The sequence below is a fragment of the Sapajus apella genome, unplaced genomic scaffold (assembly GCF_009761245.1).
Source record: "Sapajus apella isolate SASKATOON/1434 unplaced genomic scaffold, GSC_monkey_1.0 scaffold11, whole genome shotgun sequence".
NCBI lineage: Eukaryota > Metazoa > Chordata > Mammalia > Primates > Cebidae > Sapajus > Sapajus apella.
Window position 1 is genome coordinate 33906710 of NW_022436951.1, and position 17182 is coordinate 33923891.

Below are 17182 nucleotides of genomic sequence, written 5' to 3' on the forward strand. Positions count from 1 at the left end.
AGCTAGTAAGTGTCAGGGCATTTTCAAACCCATGTGGTCTGGCACTAGAGTCTACGCTTTCAAACCACTATGCTCTACTGCCCCTCTGAGATGCCACCATTCCTATTTTTGTGACTCTAGACCCTGATTTTCCACCCATCATGATGATGTAAAAATGTATGCTGAGGAACAAGAGATCATAGAAGGCACTGCATGTTTGGATTCTTTAACAATTATTGTATGTACAGTTGTGCCCTCCTTTTTGATCATGATGCCTATTTCTGTCTGTTCCTCACTTTTTAATTAGTGATTTTAGTAACAGATTTAGGTTTATTATTTTTTAAAAATTTTCTGTCATTGCCTGTTTTCTATTTCCTTCTACTGGCTTTATTTCATTATTCTCTTATCTAGCTCTCTAACTTAAACAGATTTGTTTACTTGACTTCTCAATGTGTTTTTTTCCTTTCTTCTTCTTCTTTAACACAGGAGCTCACTTTTTCTTCCAGGCTGGAGTGCAGTGGCATGATCATGGCTCACTGCATCCTTGCTCAACATCCTGGGCTCAAATGACCCTCCCACTCAGCCTCCCAAGTAGCTGGGACAACCTTACACACCTGGCTGATTTCTGTACTTTTTGTAGAGACCAGGTTTTGCCACATTGTCTAGGCTAGTCTTGACTCCTGGACTCAAGTGATCTGCCCTCCTTGGCCTCACAAAATGCGGGGATTACAGGTGTGAGCCACCATGCCCAGCCCCAGTATGTCTTGAACTCAAAATCTCCCACCGATCATGGATTCTTATTCTCCTTGATTCCTCTTACAACCACTCATGTTAAGTTTTTGTGCCTACCACTCAACAAAAACTGCTCCTCAGTCCCCATGACCTGAATGTTGTCAAATCCTATGGATACTTCTCAGTTCTTCTCCTACTTGACCTACCAATAGTAACAGACCCGGTTGCCCCTTAAGGTTCTTCTTGAAACACTATATTGTTCTGTACTGTTTCATATTCTTGAGTTTCCTAACTGTCCATTTGTCTCAGTCTCAGCTGCTACTTCCTCCTCTTCCCAATTTCTCAACCAAAATCCTCCTGCAGCATTCATTTTAACACCCCCTTCAGTATACAACAGAAATATAAACATGTAATAACGGGTGATAATCATGTTCTTGATTCATTTGTGTTTAAAACAACTAAAAACAAAGAGTTTTAAGCTTTTATTTAAATTAAGAATATTTTATATTTGAACTAAATTTTGAACTTTCTAAATGAAAGTTTATGACTTGACGTTCACACTGCTGTACTGCTTTAAAACTTAAAAGCAAATAAATTTTGTCAACTAAAATCAAAGTCACCAATATCTGGTCTGCCTGTCTCTACAATGGCCGCACTGTCACCACATCCATCATTCACGGTCAGTGACCCTTAGAACAGTGCTTACACAAGATTTCTTTCAAATATGGCACTGTGGAGATGGCCACAGGAGGTTCTACAAAAAACAAGTGCTCGATTTACCACTCAACATGTTCAGCTTGAAATGACTGCTACCTTTGCCTTCACTTCCTTCACATACACCCGGGTATACAAATATCTTTTATATCAAGAGTCCTTGTGGAAGTAAATAGAGGGAACTCCCAGGAATAAAGGAAGGCAAAAAACAGGAGGCACCTGAAGCCAAAACCTGGAGCAAATTTTAAGAAGGAAGAGATGTCCCATTTTCACATCTCTGCATGGATCTCCCATGGAGAACTTGAGTTAAATGTAATGATTACACGTGGCAGAAAGATGACTCTCTAGCAGTTTTTCCTTCACACAGGCTGCTAGATTCATTCCACAAGCTCAAAGATTTTAATAAAAAACATTTCTGCTAAATACTTTATATTCATCATCATAAAAAATGCACAGCCATTAAAAAAGGGTCAAGTACCCTAAATGAGAATTGGCAAAGCACAGATCAACTTTACAGATAATTTCCTTCCTTGTTTCTGATAAATCACAAACAGAAATGGAAAACTTTATTTAACAAGTATTTATTTTGGCCAGGCATGGGGTTTACATTTTAGTGTGTGTGCATGGAGGCCGGGAGAAGTGACTAGTATCATGACTAGAAGAACTAGGAGTGACTAGAAGATCTAGTATCATGACCCCAGCTACTGTAAGAGGACTGAGAAATGGGAAGAGCTCATAGCATGAGCGACCAATAACTGTCACTGATGTCCAGGAAAGCCTTCTCTGACACAGGGAAATCTTAAGCCAAGACAAAGTGAAGGAAGAAGCTACACAGAGTTGGAGACATTATGTTGTCATTTACAACTCCAAGAAATATTATCTGCCATCTGTTTCCAGTAAACAGCCACACCAAATCTTTAATTTAGATATTCTGATACAAATAACTAAATGCATTAAAAATACGTTTCTTTCTATTTCTACACTTAGTTCAAGTAATATCTTAGCTCAATTACTTTAAGTCTTACGTACCATATAGTATCACTGCTCTTACCTTACATCCTTCAAAAATGATCACCTCCTGAATAAAATCATAATTCAAGGGCTGACAAACTTATTATTGACACACATCTTGACTCCTCATTCATTACTTTTCCATATGTTATTAGTTTCTCATTACCTACCTAAAACTTAGTATTATAGATAATGAAAAGGGTTCTGAACATTACATTAAGAAATTCTAGAATATGTTATAGAGAAAAAAGATTGAATAAAAAAGTTCCTTAAAAGGTTACTATTACTTGCAAACATAGCTCTTTGAAAGACAGATTCCTATAAACATTTATACACATTAAGATATTATTCTAACACATACTGGCAAGATAGACACTCTGCATATGTCTTCATTTTAGGAAGAAATGAAGCAAGGCTATTTTTAATAATAGACTTAGAAACAATTGATAACTTGTAGTATTTGCGGGTTAATGCAAATACTAGGCAGCACATCACAGCAGAGTGTAACTAAAGCCTAAAATAGTGTTTCATCCTCCACAGCTACCTCTGTGCACTCACACAGGTGACTTTATTTTGCTTTGCATTAGTTGATTCTCTAATACAGTCATCTGATTCGCCCCACCTAGTTGTTTCAAGTAATCAGTGTGAGAAAGTCTACTTATTGTTAGGCATATTTGTATATATTTCACTAGTAATTTTACACTTGCTCTGACACACTACACATTAAAAAGCTTGAAATTAGACAATGTCAATCTCATCAGCCAAAACCAGGACTGGATGTGAATATTAATACCTGAATGAAATTACAAAATATACGTCTCCAATCTCATAAAACATGAACTTTATAAGCACTTTCATAAACATTATGAGCGAAATAGCTTTGACAATAACTGTTTGAAAAAATTAATAATCTTTTATACTGTACATGTGCACTCAAATGCAATAATCCCAAAGTTCATTATATTATGAAGGGGATACTTTGTAAGAATTATATATTATTTTTACATTATTAAATAATTTTGGCAGAGTAAGTCCATAGGACTTAAATGTCCAGTCAGCCCTAGTATCTACATCTGGATCAGGAAGCCTTTGTGTGTACAGATAGACTCCCTGTGAAGTTCTCCAGGGTATAAAGAAGGTCCCAGGGAGATGCCCACTGGGGGTGAGGGCCTGCCTCTCAGCTCAGGGGAGCCTGCAAGCAACAGGGCAGTATGGGGAGGATCACAGGCACAGGAAGGGAGCAGCTGGCAGCTGTAACATCAAACCAGGATGGTTTCTTCTTTTTAAAGAAAATTTTGCGGAGTGTTTACCTACCCCCATCCATACACATATGCTCTCTAGGAAATGTGAAAGTATAAGCTTCAGAAAAATGGTTTTCTCATCCTTTAATTTCTGGTTTTATGATCAAATTCTGAAGACATGGCTACTTTTTGATCAAAATAGTTGACATTTTCATTGCTTCTAGTTTTTCAGCTCCTCCTATGCTTACTGTGTTCGTGTCACTGACGTCTTTGGCTATTTATCATCTCTAGAAAAGAAAAAAAAATTAAAATTTTAGGATGTAGGATTCACAATAAATCTCTTACCAAATTCTCCTTAAATCTCTAAACTCTCTACCTGGCTCAAACTCCAAGATCACCCCTTCAGTTCTTTCCAGTGTTTTTCTTTGGAAAATTTCATTTCCTAACTTTTCTACCAAACCTTCTCATCTACTCTTAGGTCTGCAGCCACTGTGATAGTGCTAACTTGCAAACTATCAGGTCCTTCCTGCAGTCTTTCAAAAATCTTCCTACTTCCCCCAGAGTGAAGCCTAAACTATTTAACAGGCATCTAAGGACTTTCAGGACCTGTATCCTATTAACATGTTAATTTATCTTTGCGTTTAACTCCCTCCCCTCATCTCTCAAGGCACAGTGCAGGACTTATCCCGAAAGTACTAAGCCTGGATACATCTTTAGGAAAAACACATGTATACACACACACACACACAGACACACGCAAAAAGAGGAAGCATAGCTTAGTGGTTACGCTACATAAACTACAACTTGCCTAAATAACCCAGTATTTATGTTTTAATAAAATTAATTGCTTTAATAAAAATACATGAAATTGATCTATCTTCTCTGAAATGCCTTTGGCTAAATTCATCTATCTTTTCTCTGGAATGCCTTTGGTTGTTCAAACATTATACAATGTTCCCATGTGTTACAGAGGAAGATGTCCCTTCATTTATAAAAGACAGGTAAGATATAGCGTAAAAATTTTAGAGTAGGATAAATCTGCAGCTACTCTACTGGAGATATGCTAAATTAGCGTTCTGATTGGAGTTAACTTCCGTTACCTTGAGTGAGAGAGAGAAAATACTTACCATTAATCTAGGGATAACAGAGAAGTTAAACTCCAATTCAGAAATACAGCAGTTCAAAGTCAGAATCTAGAGTCAGATTACATGGGCTCGATCTAGGAATGTCCCCTTTATTAGACGTGTAACCTTGGGCATCTGCTTGACTGCGCTGATCGTAGATTCCTCATGGAATGAATATAATAAGACCTGATAAATGCAATCAGACAATGCCTGAAACAGTAGTCCTAATTGGGTATTTTTGTTGTCCCATTTTTTGAGGAACAAAATCAAAGGCAATTCAATGAAAAGTGCAGGTTTCTTGATATCATCCTAATACTTAGCAAATTAATCATAGAACCCAAGTGAAATTGCCTATACTCTCAAAAAGTTCGAAAAACATGTCTAATACACTCAACATTGTCTTAGTTGATGCTCGCAGATTATCAAAAGTAAGCACATTCATACAGTTTTCATCCTCACACTATCTAAATCTGAGGAAGTGTCGGGAAAGATATGTAAGGAAAGATCTAAGCTGAAAATCAAACCACACTTGAGGCTTTTAAACTGTGACCAAATAGTAATTAAAATTAAGTTTATGCTTCTCTGTCCACCTAAGGGCAAATTAAACCTTAAAGAAAGCAAAGCATAAAATCAGTTTGCCCACACATTAAAAAATAAAATAACTGAATGTATCTTCTTCAACTCTCCACTTCTAGAGATGAGAACTGCACTGGCAAACAGAAGGCATTCAACACAGCATCTGTTAAAATGAGTAACTCCCAAAAAGTACTATGTAAAAAGCTATATAGTTGTTATAATCCAGTACTGCGGAAAGGTGGTGTTGAAACCTTACTGCAGGTAACCTGTGCGTCATTTTCCAGGAGCCACACACATCCCGAGGGCTTCCGAGGTCAGCCCCCTCAACCCCGCGACAAACCCACATCCCGGCACCACCTTCCCACGACTCCCAGCGGAGGCCCCGGCCTCGGCAGGCCCACGGGCGGCGCGGCAGCAGCGGCGGGCAGGGCTCAGGGCTGCGTCCCGCCTGGTGGGCGCTCGAAAAGTCCCAGGGTCCCCGGAGCGTGCCCCTCGCCGGCACTCCCCCCGTTCTCCACGTCCCCGTGTGCAGTTTCCCAGGGCCTAGAAACCGTCTAGAGCCAAAGGCGAGGCAGGCGGAAAAGGGCCTCACACCGTCCAGGGGCCTCCACCCGGGAGAGGCTGACGCGGCGCCCAGACACACGCTCCCGGGGTCCCCCCGGCCGAGCCCGCAGCCAGCCCCCGCGGCGCCCCTCGGAGCCTGAGGGGTGTGGGAAACACGCGAGCAAGCCGGCTGCCCTTCCCGCCTCTGGCCGCGTCCCCATCAGGCCAGTGCTAGGCGGGCGGTTGAAACCCGGGGATCACTACCGACAGAGCGCTCACCAGGGAGGCCCGGGCCAGGTATGCCCATGGACAGCGCTACCTGCTCCCATCACGCACTCGCCCGCGCGCCCAAAGTGCGCACGCGCGGCACCCGGAACCAGTAGGAATCTAGGTTCGAGGGTAACTGGGGCCAATCACAGCGTGCCTGGTGTGTGGGCGGTGTCTCCCCGTGTTGCGCGTGCGCAGAGCTGCTGCGCACTGGAGTCCTTGGCTTTTCCGCGGCCACGGGAGGTGAAGGGAAGCGTCAGTCGCTAGCCTCCCTGAGCCGGCTCGGCCAGCGCGGGTGCTCAGGAACTTCTGTCCCGTGGGATCTGAGGTTCTTTCACATCTAAGTGGGCCGTGTCTCCAGCTTCCCTCCTTTCTGTCCTACTGAGGTGTCCCTGCGTCGCCCACAAGGCATTTAGGTCTGGGCAGGCCGCCTCTGCCCCCATCACGATCCTTTTATTTTCCTGTTTCATTCTTTCTCTCACTTTCCTATTTGCTAAACCAAACGTTTTCCTTCCATAGGCATGACCCCTTTGAAGGCTACCCATGCCTCGACATATCTGACATTTGACGTTTTACCCAAAAAATTGACTATTTTCTAAAGCTAGTTTGATCCTATCCAACACAGTTTTTTCAGCAAGGGTGTAAGTCTGCAGGCTCTAGACATGCGTGGTCTGAGTTTGAACCCATCTGCTACTAACTTGTATTGCTTTGGAAGACTATCTAACCCAGGGCTTCAGTTCTCATAATATATCAACTGAAACTTTGTAGGCTCACTGTAAGCCTTAAGTTGAAACATGGAGCGTATCAGAATTGTGCCTGGCACGTGGTAAATGTTCAAAAGTTAGTATTGTTATTAGGTGCTGGGCACCTTTTCTAGGCCTTGGAATTAGGGTTCAAAGTCCCTGATGTCCTGGATGTTTATAATCTATTGTGAACATTTTGCTATTCTTTTGGAAACAGATCTTTATTTTCATAAACACTGATAATTTTCATTGTGTGAAGTGTGATCTCAAATGATACTTTTCTAGTATTTCATTATTATATTTGATTCTTTTTAAAAATTGGGTACTGTTGAGGAAAAGTGACAATGAAATTATTTTGTTAACATGGTTAGCAAAATTCATCTGGGGTTGCCACACTGGGGCGCTGGCAGCTTTATGAATCATGTTCAAAAGTCACTCTTGTGTTCATGGTTCTTTTCACTACAACCACCATTATTCAGGGTGAGGTTTTTCACACCTATTATAAAAGTTTATCTGCAGAAAATGGTAATGAGCTTGTTCTGGTTGGCATCCTGTTGTTTTCCCAAGTACATACTTGGAAGAGAGTGAACAAGAGATTTAAACATGGGTGAATAGATGTTTTGCAATGGGCTAAAAAAAAACACTTACTTTACTAGAACAGTTGCTTTATATTCTGCAGCAATTTTGCAGAGTTTTGAAGTGGAAGAAAAAGATAGTGATGGAATGCTGCTAAAAGAAATACTAGAGAATAACATCTTTGGTGCTTGTTAATCTCTTTTTTTTTAAGCTGTCAATTACATGTTTGGTGACTGCTTTGAAAGTTCGGATTCTGTTGCCTGTGGATCCACAAAGTAGCTTAGGAAGCCTGATGGCAGAATACAAAAATTGTCTTAAAAGGATTCATAGATACTCACAATCTTTGTATTGAAGAGTATGATGAAACTCCCCAAGTCCAGTTAGGGCAGCGCTGGGAATACAAGGTGAGAATGGAAGAATTTACCACGAAAAATATTGTGTGTGTATTCGTCCATTCTTGTATTGCTATAAAGAAATACCTGAGACTGGGTAGTTTATAAAGAAAAGAAGTTTAATTGGCTCACAGTTCTACAGGTTGTGCAGGCATGGTGCTGTCATCTAACTGCTAGGTTCCTGTGGGAGGCCTCGGGGAGCTTTTATTCATGATGGAAGGCCAATCAGGAGCAAGAGAGAAAAGTGTTGGGGAGGTGCCATAATTTATCACAACCATATCTTGCAGGAACTCAGTATCAGGAAGTCAGCATCAAGCCATGAGAAATCTACCTCCATGTCCCAGACACTTCCCACTGGGCTCCAGCCTCCAACATTAAGGATTGCAATTCAGCATTGAGATTTGGTGGGCCATATATTCAAAACATGTCAGTGTCATTTTATGAAATATTCTGGGCTAAAAAAGTGGATCCACAAGCAACTTTTAAAAAGAAGATAATTAACATCTCAGTTGACAGTTTCTAACATGAATCCTAAATAGGCCAAGTGTGCAGCATACTTGCGGTTTTGGATCAGACACTACATGTGATCTCTCTTTTTCTTAGTTCTAACCAAGAAATAGATACTAAGTCTTAGAAAGTTTTAAATACTTTGGACACAATAACATTTTTTTAACAAAGCCCTAGAGCAACATGTTAGTGGACTTTCTGAGCAAAGAAAGTCAAGTGATAAAGAAAACTGACTCCTTCAAAATCCATTTTGAATGTAACAGCAGAAAGTTGTTTTCCCCCTTGTAAATTAGAGGCATATGTCAGAGATATTGGGGGTTCAGTTCCAGACCACCTCACTAAAGTGAATATCACAGTAATGCATGTCAGATGAAGTTCTAGACAGCATCTCATTCCACATAAGGCTATTTTGTCTACACTGAAAATCTGTTGTGTAGTGTAGCCACCTTTATAAATGATCTTAACTTGATCTTCTGGCTAACTTGTGGCAGTGTCTACATTAATACTTACTGCTTTACCTTGTACTTTTATGGATGGAGAAAACTTCTTTCCTTAAACCTCACGAGCCAATGTTTTCCAGCTTTAAACTTCTCTTCTGCAGCTTTCTTATGTCTCTCAGTCGTCATAGAAAAGGAGATAATTAGGGCTTCTTTCTGGATTAGACATAAGCTTAAGGGAATGATATGTCTGGTTTGAATCTTCTATCCAGACTACTAAAACTTCCCCCCGGTGAGCAAAAAAACTGTTTCACCTTCTTTATTTTATCCCTTTATTCACTGAGGTAGCACTTTTGATTTTTTTTCAAGAACTTTTCCATTGCATTCGCAACTTGGCTAACCATTTGGCACAAGAGGCCTAGCTTTCAACCTGTCTCAGCTTTTGACATGCCTTCCTTGCGGAGCTTAATCATTTCAAGCTTTTGTTTTAAAGTGAGAGACTTGCAAGTCTCTCTTTCACTTGAACATCTAGGGGCCTCTATAGGGTTATTAATTGTCCTAATTTTAACATTATGTCTCAGGGAACAGGGAGACTTAAGGGGAGGGAGAGAGATGTGGAACAGCTGGTTGGTGGTGCAGTCAGAACACACACATTTACCAATTCAGTTTAGTCTTACGTGGATGTGGCTCTTGGTGCCCCCAAACAATTGTAATAGTAACATAAAAGATCACTTGCCACATATCACCATAACAGATATAATAATAAGAAAACACTTGAAATATTGTGAGAATTACGAAATTTGACACAGATACATGAAGTGTGCACATGCTCTTGGAAAAATGACACTGATAGACTTGCTCAACACAAGGCTGCCACAACCCTTCAATTTATATATATATATGACAGTATCTGCGAAGCACAGTAAAGCAAAGTTTACAATAAAACAAAGTATGACTAAATAAACTTTTACTCCCTCAGGTTTTACAATTAATCAAACCACTTGGGAAAGTCAATTACTTGGCCTGAAAACCTGCATTTTGTTTAGAAAACTAAAAAAAACGCTATTCCCTCATATTTATTCTTTTTATGTGCAATACTGTTAAACTCTTAATTCATGTTCACTGATCAAATATAATCTGTCTGACTTATGCTAAACATATTCAGGTCTTATTTTCTTCACTAGTGTCAAGATGAGCTGGTTATAACTTAGACTAGAATAATTAAGGTTTGAAATTTTGATGTTTCAGAGTCCAGGAATCCTTTACGCTCAGCAATATTCTTTCTTTTCCATAATGATCTAAAAAAGAAGTCGTGTCGTAAAGCATTTGAATTATAAGAAAATGGTTAGAGAAATTTAACCATTTTATGGAAAGGGAAGTAGGAAGTTTCCAGAAGAGCAGGATCTTTACTGACCTAATGAAAGAGTTGCAATATAATTTTAGGGAAAATATTGATAAGGATAACTACAATAATAAATGTTAAAATATCTCTTGAAAGACCGTAATGTCCAAATGTCACTTTGAACATTTTCTTAAGAGGATTACTTTATTATTTTATATTAAATCAAGTCTACTTAAACATGTCAGATGGCTGGATCTCAGTTAAAGGAAATATATAGTGAGGATAAATAAAGAAAAATAGATCATATTATTTTGGGGATGAATATTTATAACCATTGAATTATGCAGAAAATTATTTAAACTAGCAACAAAAGATTCTTATATATAAATGTAAAATTTTGGGGGAACATGAAAGTACAAATAAGTAAGAAGGAACTTAATGTAGATAAGCCTTTCTTAGAGGTGGTGAGGGAAACTGACAAGGGACACTCTGATGTTAAGTCATATAAAGTATGCGAGTTTTATTTGGTCAGCTATAAATTCTTAATTGTCAGGTTGAGAGACAGAACAGGAATGGCAAGAAAGGCAGGAATACGGGATCATAGGTAGTAAAGGCTCTAAAGTTGGAAAAATTGAGCCTGAGTCCTTTCATCATCAGATAATTCTATCAAGAAGGAACAAGAAAAAGGAAAGACACTGCTATTATTTACTCACTTAATACCCATCCATGTCAGGCCATTTATCAAGTATTTTAATTGCATGCCAACCACGTGACTTGGGACAAGTTAATTCTCAAGCCACAGTTTTCTTGGAGATGATACTAGTAGAATTGTGTGAGAATTAAGCTATTCAATACATGTAAAACACAAACATGATAGCACAAAGAAAGTAAATATACTATAACTATTCTAAAAATTATGTCTGATTTTGTCACACTATGCTGGTGCCTCACTTTACCTCTGGGGTCTGTTTATTCAGTAAAACTCAGGGAGAGGGAGATTAGGTTAGCTGATGTCTAAGATTATTCATAAAGTGTTCTGGTTCTTTTGTTTTAGAGAGTGAACAGGCAAAGAGAATAAAACAGACTGAATGGGAAAGAGACTTGATAGATTCTAATTATTTTAAAGTACCCAGTTGAGTAGGCTGTCTACTTGGAGGCTAAGCTTTAAAGCATTTTTTCTTCACTTTAAATCAGGTATTTAGTTGATAATTCTTTTCAGATCTGTGCTATTGAAAATGATGTTGTTGACCTTTAGTCTAAGAGATTTGTAGACATAGCTTATCTGATTAGAAGGTTCATGAACCTTCAGAAAGTGTAAAGTATGTACCATGTACATGTATTTTTTTGGAGACAAGCTCTATATCACATTGTTTTCAAAAGCATAGGTGACTCCCCTTCTAAATTCTGATAATTACTGATTTAATCCTTTCTACATACCCCATTCTATACCCCAGGATTTCTTTCAGAGCATTTACAGTGGGACAAAAATATCTTTATACTGTGACTATTGAGAGGACTAGCTAGCCACGCATTTCTTCCCCACACCTCTTTGTTACCCATTTTTCAACTCTGTTCCTTTGAAATTTTGTATTATCTGTGCAGTCTTTCAGCTTATGTACATAGATATATACTGTTGATAATTTCCTTTCAGGAAAAATGAACACCAGGGGCATTTTTTGGAGTTCTACCCACAGAAAGGGCTTCCTTTGCCACAGTCGTTGACAGTTCCTGAAGAATGGGGCTGCTGAGAGGGTTTCCTGGATGGGGCAGTAATCTTGCAGTATTCCACTTTTAGATGATACCAGCATGTCACATAGAATCATCTGTAAGCCAGACTCAGTATTTTCCTCATATATAAAACTACAACTTATAATAGAGTGCTACTGTGCACACTATTCTTTGCCTTTTGCTTCGGACATCTCCCAGTTGTTGAAAGGCAGAAGAGGTTGAACGGTTACTTAGTGGCTTAGAGTCAGACATTCTATCTCTACTAGGGTCCAGTAGCAGTCCAGGAGCTATCGAAAAGAGAGCACTCTGTGTGCAAATGATGACAAAACTGTGCTCCAACATCCTGAAGTTTCTCATTGTGCTTCTACAGTGACCTCGCAAAGGTTCTAAACAGCATTTGCACCTGCCACAAACACATCAGATACTTTTGGATCTGCTGGGTCATGAGGCCCCAATAGCAGATCAACTTGTATAACAGCCCAGACCTATCTGTAGAGAAGTATTTTCCTCTGGTCACCATTCAATACTGACAGCCTCTAAGATTTATCATCAAAAAGGTCAAAGTAGCACACTACAGATCCAAAGAGGCCTTTGCCCTGTATCTCAATGTGCCCTCTGAATGCTGGACCTCTTGCCAAGACGTCCAAAAGGTGGGAATGCATTGAATTTTTAGGTATTTATTCCCTTTCCTGGAATTCATATGTGTCTCTGGTCAGGGTGCCTGGGATCTTTGTGACTTTGTGCTCACCAGGTCTGATCAGCACTGTAGAGGGCCAGCGTCATGTCCTGTGGAATGCAGAGGTCACCAAGATTCCCATGGACTACACTATTATATAGGACTGAAGAGTTAATGTTGATATAGTCTTAAAGTTAGACAATTTTACAGATTCTGCCAGCCGACAGCAAATTGTTTCAGTATCCTTCATTAAAGAATACAGACATAAAAGCATTCACCAGATTCATAGCTATGTAATGTGGTAATGGATTATATTATTTTTTTTTCAATTAAATACACACACACAACTGAACAGCAGCTACCATTGAAGTCACCATATGGTTAAGTTTATGGTATTTTATTTCTGTTTTCCAAGATCCAAGTTTCCTAAACAGTCCCTGCATCTTTTAGGTTCCTGATGGAGCTCTCTTCCATTTCTCTCCACGTCTCTTCCATGAGGGTGGTATTACTTTTATTACTTTGATAGTGGACAGTTCCTCTTTACATTTCTTCTGTAATAGTTGTCAGTCCACAACTCAGGAAACCCATATAGAAATATTTCCAGGGCCGAGTATTTTGATTCCAACTTTGCATTTTGGAATTGGAAAAAAAAAATACACTGAATAAATTTGGGGACTTTCTGGCCCTATGTGAGATAGAGCTGTGCTAAAACTACATTCATCAATTCTGTAAACCCCTACTTTGACTAATGAACCATAATAACACTTTGGGTTCCTAAGAATAAGTATCACTTTAGAGCCTGTGAAGAGTATTTATTTCTCTTCCACAAAGCACAATGACATGGTAAATAGATTCAGAAACCTTTGGAAATGGATAAGAGGAAGACTTAAATTATTAATTTCTGACAGTACAGTGTTGTTCCCCCCTAAAGAGATCAGGCTTCGATTCCATTCAGAAGGCTCTTGGCCTCTGAATAGGGCTATAAATTCTATTGTGGTGATTAGAGTGAGACATCCATTTGTTTACTAGCCATAAAAGCTTTCTGTTTGATTATACAGATAAATAACTTAAGGCTCCCCTTTTCCAAATCTTACTTAGATTCCTTTTTTGAACTGGAAACTTGAATTTTAGCCAAATGCGATGGTGGTGCGTGCCTGTGGTCCCAGCTTGAGGGGCTGAGGCAGGAGGATTGCTTGAACCCAGGAGTTTGAGGCTGCAGAGCTATAATTGTGCACTGCTTTCCAGCCTGCTCAAAAGAGTGAGACCCCATCTCTAAAAAAATAAAACATAAAAAAGTAGAGCTTCTCAAGGAACTGGGAAATATAGTTTATAACTTTATCCAAGTTGATGTAGCGCAAACCAGCGAAAGATAGGTGCACGGTTGATCACAGTTTAATATGGTGTGCACACTCACACTGAAATTCATGCAAAATGCTATGGTATTACACAAGAATTTAGGACTTAAAGAAAATCAGAAAATGATACATGGAGTGATCCGTGGGCTGAATTTCAGAAGGAAAATAGGTGATGGGAGTGATGTGAGAGCATTTCTGGCAACATCCCAGATAAGGCATTGACAAATGATGAATAGTTTACCATAACCAGAATCTGTGATGCATTGCATGCAGAGGAGTAACTTGAGCTGAGGCTAGATCTCACTTTTTCTGGCATGGTGTGAAAAACAATCTCTAGCTCAGCAATTGTGCATGCATTTTATAAAGATAATTTAGGCATGTAAAAATTTACCTACACTCATCAAAATAGGACACACATTGAGATTTTAATTGAACAGTGATTCCATATTTTGTATTGATTAAGTTCATAAGACACATTGCAACAGTTCAGTTAACAGTTACTTTTTCCTAAACCATAATATAAGTGGTCAAATAGTGTTTTAATTATTTGGAAAACTTTCTTTTTTTCTGATTAGATATTTTTTTTCTTTTTTTTGAGGAAGAATATTAAAGCTAGATATGGATTTGTGCGTATGAACATACTTGCAGGCCAGATATTGCACCAGACATGCGCAATTGTGTCTCTAGTCATTGTGTTCCAAATCTTAGAATAGCATATGTGGCATCTTTCATGCCAAACTCTTTTTGAAAACTTTCCACAACCATGCTCTGTACACTGCTGATACCATGCTGTTCAAGAAAGTGTTTTTATATTTACTCTTCTTCTAAGGTGTGAAAGGAAAATACGTCTCAGGACCCCCAAATCACTAAGCAAATGAAAAAGTCAAGCTGGGAATTGCAGCAGTTAATTTGCTTCACATTTTATTTCTAAATAAAATAGCTACAAAGATTTAAAAAAAAAAGAAAATAAAAAAAAAAGAAAGAGAAAGGAAAGGAAGGAAGGAGGAAAGGAAGGAAAGAAAGAATAAGAGAAAGAAAGAAAGCTACATACCTTCCTCACAATTTGCCCACTTGGAAATTCCTTAAGGGCCCAAGATCTTTACCCTAAAATGATTCTGTTGAATTTTACTCTGACAATGTAAATTGATGGCTTATCTAAACAGTTGCAGGACGAAGGACACAACCCTAAGTCATCCCTCTGCTCCTCTGAGACAAATATATATCTGAGTGCTTCCTCTAATGTAACAATGAAGATTCACTGAGCTAGTCATCTGAAGGCATAAGTGACCATTATTCCTCTACCCACCCCCTGGTCCCTGCCAACATGTAAATTTTGTATTCAGTGAAAGGCTGATCAAAGACAAAAAAGAATGTAACCATTTGTCTCTTATCTATCCACACATTTAAAAAATGTATTCCTTTTCTTCCCAATATCCACCTTTTCCCCTTTAAATATTGAAGCCCTCAAAAATCATCTTTAGAGAAAGGCACAGACCTGCTTGCTTGGTGCACATCTTTAACCTTGGTAAAATAAACTTTCTAAATTGATTTAGACCTGTCTCGGATACTTTTGGTTTACAAAGGATACCCTGGTCACGTGGCTGAATTAATGAAGTCACATTTGGGAGAAAGCACGTGGCATAAGTGTTTTTCATGAGAATTTCAGCTGGAGGAAGAGCGGTACAGTTGTCAAGGAATGACAGAATCTTGGAGTTGTCATCCAGTCCGGCATTCCTGCAGTGACCATGAGCCACTGGCACAAAATGATTGCAAAACCAATCAGAAAAGATGCCCCTGGTGATCCATGCCCTTTATTAGCATAATAATGTACTGGTAAAAAAGTCACTCCTGAAAACAGTTTAAGGATGTAAGTTTTGCCTATCACAACAAGTTTACATGTATGCATGCCTGCAGCGTAACCACATCCCAGAATAGCTGTTGTGTCCTTGGCATCCATCATTCCAGTAGGGGCTCTCTCATCAGCTGTAGCCAGTGTTTTTCTGGGGCATTAAAACCAGTACAGTGATGTTTCATCAGCATTATAGACTTGTTCTGGTATCAGATTTTTATCACTGATGATCCTGGCAAAGTCACTCATCAATTTCTCCACTGCTTTGTGATTAGCAGATGCTTTATCACCACAAATATTTAAAAATTTAATGCTGCATCTTTTCTTAAATTTCTGTAACCAGCCTATTGATGTTTACATTTTCTTCAATTTTTAGTTCATTATGATAAATACTCACTTGTTTTGTCATCAATATACCATTGGGTGTCATGTATTCACTGCAATACTGATGGATCTACTCTTTCTATTCAATACATGATTAAGGTCTTCATTTTTAGCTTTATGCAGCATTTCTCTATTTTTTAAAATTAACTTCTGTTTATCATTTTCAGCAGAGAAGTTCCACAGTTTATTTTTCTGTTTCTTTGGGTCATATATAATGGTCATTCTAACACCATACTCTTCCATAAGACATTTCATATTTACACTGCTGCCATGATTCTTCAACAGCTTAACATTCTATACTACAGACAAATACAAATGCTTTCTCTTTTTTGTATCACGGTTACCCATAGGGGTATCCACAGGCCATTTTGACATTTCTAAGAACACCTTTACACAACATATCAGAGAATACATAGAAATACTCAGGGGGGATATGTGCTTTTACCTTGGCTCCATGAAGGATATCATGGAAGGCTGCTGATGGTGCCTCTGTCCTGCACTCTTGCCATTTAATTAGCTTTGGTGGGCTTAAGTGGAGAGATATGGGCATTATCAGAAAGGATATATTGCAGCTGAAGGGGACTGGGAGGGTCTTTTTTTCCCTTGGGGATGGTAAACAAACTGTTTTGTGCATTTTAACTGTAACTCATCATGAGGCCACTCAAGGTCTCAAGTCAAAATTATACATATTTAATACTGAGAAATTATGTCTGGCAGGGTACCACATGGCTCTTTTGTATGAGGAATACAAACTATATCTTCAGCGTCATAGAAATAAAGACATTGAAAAACATAACAGGTTAAAGGTTAATTGATCATAGATTTAAGAACTATTTATTATTTAAACTCTGATATGGTTTGGATCTGTGTCCCTACTCAAACCTCATCTCCAATTGTAACCCTCATGTGTCCAGGGAGAGAGGTGATTGGACCATGGGGGCGGCTTCTTCCATAATGTTCTCCTATAGCCAGTGAGTTCTCATGAGGTCTGATGGTTTTATAAGGG

General features: G+C 38.9%; 2 long non-coding RNA genes across 2 annotated transcripts in view; one reads left to right on the forward strand and one right to left on the reverse strand.

Annotated features, from left to right (window-relative positions):
- Positions 1 to 1581: 1581 nt before the first annotated feature.
- On the reverse strand, positions 1582 to 6307 carry LOC116552388. Its single transcript, XR_004269360.1, has 2 exons — positions 6200 to 6307; positions 1582 to 4987 (listed from the first exon to the last, which is right to left on the reverse strand). It is a non-coding gene; the product is annotated as an uncharacterized LOC116552388 (long non-coding RNA).
- An 89-nt stretch (positions 6308 to 6396) lies between these two features.
- The window catches only part of LOC116552390, a 58008-nt gene continuing 47222 nt past the window's right edge, over positions 6397 to 17182 (forward strand). The window contains exon 1 of the long non-coding RNA XR_004269362.1: positions 6397 to 6515. This is a non-coding gene — a long non-coding RNA (uncharacterized LOC116552390). The remainder of the gene's footprint in view (positions 6516 to 17182) is intronic.